We start from the raw sequence: 5599 nt of genomic DNA, 5'->3' as shown, positions 1-5599 counted from the left end.
ACCTTATTTTGTATATTTCAAGTCCCAGCAGAGCCTTACAGTGTGAGACCTAAGAAGTCCATCTTTAACAAGACCGTAGAGTGCCAAGTTTAAGGCAAGAGTGGAGCAGTACTGTGTTGGACTGAAGACCAATTCAAGGCCAAGAATACAAAATATTGAGAGATATCTGCTAAGTTGTGTTACATTATCGGATAACAAAAATATGACTGCCGATGTTACCCCTTTATTATTCTGTCCAGATCTCTTTTGTTCTTAGAAACAAGACAAGGAGGTCTAATTGTCCAAGGCTGGGATAAAGCCAAATGCAATGGTTCCAAGTACAACAAGTTTGCTTTTATATTGCTTTTCCCAAAGGTTGAACCTCCCGCCTTGCCCTTACCTTCTCCATCTGTCTTGCCGGCAACTTAATGCAGCAGAAGCTTAAGAGTTGCCTGGTGGAGCAGTGCATCTTGAGCTGTGTACGCATGTCAATGACTTCACTGACGACAACGCGGCAGAGAGTAGTTGGCCTAGCGCGTTTGTGTGGCTCAGGCTCAGCGCTCGCAGCGACACTCCACACAGTTTGCACTGCAGGCACTGCCACTGAAGATTGGATTCTGTGCACTATGAAGGTTCCTGCTGCTGGCACAGGTAAAGACTGGGGCCAGGGACAGTATGATGGATGGCTGCTGGCACAGGTAATGTTCAATGGGGGGGGCGCGCTAATTGAAGCTCTTGCCTAGGGTGTCAAACTACCTTGGCCCGGCCCTGCGCCATTGCCATGAGACTAATGTGCAATTCAAATACATACAGTACTTGCAAAAAAAGATCATGTTCCTAGAGTCTTTCTGGTGGCCTAGTAAATCTTAGTTATGCCACTGAGCGTACCTATTATTATGCCACCCAGGCTCATTTACCAACAGAGCAAGTTTGCCCAGAGTCAGAACATGAGCCTCAAGAAACATGTATCAATAAAGATATTATTTGGATTTTTTTGGGGCCCCAATTTTTTTAACTTGTAAGAGGGCCCCTGCCACTTTTTTTTTTTTTATTTTTTTTTGGGGCCCCAATTTGTTTTTAACTTATAAGGGGGTCCCTGCCACCAATGTTTTTTTTAAAAAAACATTTTTTTTTTGGGGCCCCAATTTTTTATAAGGGGCCCTGACCATCAATAGCTTTTTATAACTTGTGTGGGGGTTTACTTTTTTAGCGCTGATGTCTGTGTGGTCTTTTAACTGCGATGTGGAGTGGGCAGCATATGGGGTGGAGCTTGGTCGTTAGTGTGGGCGGGGCCCCAAAAATTTTGTTGTACGGGGCCCCGTGATTTCTAATGGCGGCCCTGGCAGGATAAATTCCCTAAACCTTTACATATTACACAATGACTGAACAACTTGATGTGGCAACCCTTTTTGGCCATGAGGTGTCAGTGTTGGATCAATGTCTGGTTTCAAAATGAAACCTTAAAGCAGTGATCCAACCAGTGGCTTCTGAGCAACATGTTGCTTTCCAACCCCTTGGGTGTTGCTCCCAGTGGCCTCAAAGCAGGTGCTTATTTTTGAATTCCAGGCTTGGAAGCAAGTTTTAATTGCATAAAAACCAAGTATAGTGCCAAGTAGAGCCTCTTGTAGACTGCCAGTTCACATAGGGGCTACCAAATAGCCAATCACAGCCCTTATTTGGCACCCAAGGGACATTTTCATGCTTGTGTTGCTCCCCAACTTTTTTACATTTGAATGTGACTCACTGGTAATAAAGGTTGGGGACCCCTGCCTTAAAGGATGTTTGTAGACCTTTTTTATCTTCAGGGAAAAAATTGCAAAAGTATCTTCAAGGACAAAACCTTAGATAAGAATAGCTGGTGTTGACCACTATTGTAGGGGAGACGTTCACATGATATTTTTGGGGGGTTCATTGTGACCCAACCTAAACAGTACAAGTCCCAAACCATGCTATTTATTCTCTTTAAAGGAGAAGTAAAGCCTAACTAAAGAAGTAGCTAGAAATGTTGTACATTATGTTTTTGGGTTTCTGTACCAGCCCAAGGCAACCACAGCCCTTTAGCAGTAAAGATCTGTGTCTCCAAAGATGCCCCAGTAGCTCCCCATCTTCTTTTCTGCTGATTCACTGCACATGCTCTGTGCTGCTGTCACTTACTGAGCTTAGGGACCCACTCACAATATACAGTACTCATAGAATAGAAATGTCACAATATAAGGCTGATCAGTAATTAATACAGATAATTACTACATGGCAGCACAGAAACCATTGCAATTAGCATCAGAATTTAATAATCAGCCCTGTAGCATCAGCTTATATTACAGACCAACCTCATTTTCTGCTGGATAATTAGTGACGAGCCCTAAGCTTAGCTTCTCAACAGCTGCTCAGAGCCCACTGAGCATGTGAGTGTCACAGACACTTTCCAAGATGGTGACCCCCTGTGACAAGTTTGAAGTCCTGGATCATTGCTGCTATTGACAAGCTGAAACATTAGGCTGGTGCAATAAGTTCATTATGTAGCCATATTCATTTACAGGATTTAGTTCTCATTTAACTGCTGCAATTAAATATAAATATATCTCAAATAAGGGGATGATATATCATAAATACTGTATGTATAAATCCAAAAACCTTTTTTTTTTTCATGAGAGCATTTTTTCCAATATTCATTAACAAGTGTTTTTATGTTACGAGCCAATGTAATATCGACTGAAAACTCATTCTCTCTGGCTGTTGACATTGCAAGCACTGCCGGCTCTGACTCCTGAAACAATGCATCAGAAGCAGCAGATTAGCTGACCCGGTCAGAGAAGTAACTACTGTTTATACAGTCAGACGCAGAGAACAGAAAAGAAACAGAAATACAGATATGGCTTTCCACTGTGATGGTACATTTTCATGACTGCACATGAAAGTTGCTTAGGCAGCTTTTGGGTGAACTCCCTGATGAGAGGTGTGTTTGTGAATATACCAACAGATAAGAGATAAGAGTAGCATTTCCACAGAACTTCCCTTCCTTTTGTGATTCACGGGTACAGAGATTGCACCTGAGGAAGGATTTTTGATCCGAAACATGTTGTGCATTTTCTAATAAGAGGATGACCGATTGATGTAATAAGAGAGATAAGAGATTAGCGTAGCATTTCCACAGAACTTCCCTTCCTTTTGTGATTCACTGGTACAGAGATTGTTTTGATCAAATTCAGTCTGCCAAATGTCATTTAAATATTAATTCAACCAGGTTGGATAGTTTTGCCTCCAACAAGTATTCATTATTTCTTAGTTAGGATCAAGTACAAGGTACTGTTTTATTACAACAGAGAAAAAGGAAATTATTTTTTAAAATCTGGATTATTTGGATAAAATTAAGTCTATGGGAGTTGGCCTTCTTGTAATTCAGAGCTTTCTGGATAACGGATTTCCCATTACCATATATACTCGAGTATAAGCCGAGTTTTTCAGCCCCCAAAATATGCTGAAAAACTCTACCTCGGCTTATACTCGGGTCAAGCGCAAAAACTGTCGCCGGCGTCTAAGAATAGTCGCCGGGGTCTAAGAATAGTCGCCGGCGTCCAAGAATAGTCTCTAAGAATATTCGCCGGCGTCCAAGAATGGTCGCCAGCATCAAAAAACGAGACGCCGGCAACTCCAATGGGAGCAGAAACCCTAAATTTTTTGATTGAAACTTACCAGAAGCTGCTACATTTCTCACCCTCGGCTTATACTCGAGTCAATAAGCTTTCCCAGTTTTTGGAGGTAAAATTAGGTACCTCGGCTTATACTCGGGACGGCTTATACTCGAGTGTATACGGTATCTGGAACTGGCTACAGAGTCTCAGTCAATGTTCATTTAAAGGAAATGTAACCCTCAAAAACAAAACGTGTAAAGACTTTTTAAATCTACATTTGCTTTATCTCTAGTTTTTAAGCAACCATCCATTTTTAAACTGCCAATATCATGAATGTTAGTTTAAAACTGTTACAGGGCAACCCATTTGCAATTAGAAAAAAAAAAAACAAGTGGTATAAAGGTGATACATTTATTGGCTAACCAAGGTAATCACAGCAAGCTTTCACAGGTTGAAAAGGAACTGAAATGTTATCAAAGCTTGCTATGATTATCTTAGTTAGCCAATAAATGTATCACCTTTATACCACTTTTGTTATTTTTTATTTCAAAAGGGGTTGCCCTATAAAGTTTAGTTGGCTAACATGGTACAACAATTTTACCAGCAGTTTTAAAACAGCTAATGTCTTGAAAACAACAAAAAAGTGTTTAGAAGAAAGCTACAAGCATGGATTTGTTTTGAGGGTTTACATTTCCTTTAAGTTTCAGGAAGTACGGCTATTAAATGCCTAGAAGACAAATTACCTGTGAATTGTACTCCGCTCAGTTAAGAATTTTATATATTTGCCAACAAGGTCATCAGCCATGTCGATTTATCAATACCTCATATAATCAAAGCCACATGACTTGGGTTTTGGGGAGCACCATGTGGCCCTCCCGCACATCTACTTTGCAGCCCCCTGACCTTTCTCATCACTTAAAGGAGAACTAAAGCTTAACTAAAGAAGTAGCTAGAAATGTTGTACATTATGTTTTGTGCTTCTGTACCAGCCCAAGGCAAACACAGCCCTTTAGCAGTAAAGATCTGTGTCTCCAAAGATGCCCCAGTAGCTCCCCATCTTCTTTTCTGCCGATTCACTGCACATGCTCTGTGCTGCTGTCACTTACTGAGCTTAGGGACCCACTCACAATATACAGTACACATAGAATAGAAATGTCACAATATAAGGCTGATTAGTAATTAATACAGATAATTACTACATGGCAGCACAGAAACCAGTGCAATTAGCATCAGAATTTAATAATCAGCCCTATAGCATCAGTTTATATTACAGACCAACCTCATTTTCTGCTGGATAATTAGTGACGACCCCTAAGCTTAGCTTCTCAACAGCTGCTCAGAGCCCACTGAGCATGTGAGTGTCACAGACACTTTCCAAGATGGTGACCCCCTGTGACAAGTTTGAAGTCCTGGATCATTGCTGCTATTGACAAGCTGAAACTTTAGGGTGGTGCAATAAGTTCACTATATAAAATATGGCATTTTTAGCCATATTCATTTTTAGGGTTTAGTTCTCCTTTAAAATAACCGTTGTTCCGACCCTCCCTTGGGTTTTATTACATTTTCCTTAGCAATCAAGTTCACGATACCTTTTGGGGTTTTTGTTGTATAAATTTGGTAAAAACTGCAAAACAAACACCAACCCTGAAATAACATTTTGGGTACTAATATAATTCTAGTCAATAATGAATCCAAAATAATTGTTTAATTATTGTACATAATCGCCATGGTATATGCAGCCCAATTTGGAAAGCTGTGGCCCTCAAAGACTTTTGCCCATTCTGATTGGCCCTCTGGATCTCTTCAGTTTGATGCTCTACTTTATCCAACTTTATCTGTCCATGTGCCCACAAGCTTCAACAAACCATTGATGCTTAATAATCTAGATATATTGAATATTTGCTTTTAGGCCTCTATATACATTCTTTTTAGAGATTGTTGCAAAATACCCCATGTACCACTGCTTTAATAAAGACCCTGGGGAGACAATA

Source organism: Xenopus laevis, chromosome 6L, assembly GCF_017654675.1.
Source record: "Xenopus laevis strain J_2021 chromosome 6L, Xenopus_laevis_v10.1, whole genome shotgun sequence".
NCBI classification, from domain to species: Eukaryota; Metazoa; Chordata; class Amphibia; order Anura; family Pipidae; genus Xenopus; species Xenopus laevis.
This window is presented reverse-complemented; position numbering follows the sequence as displayed.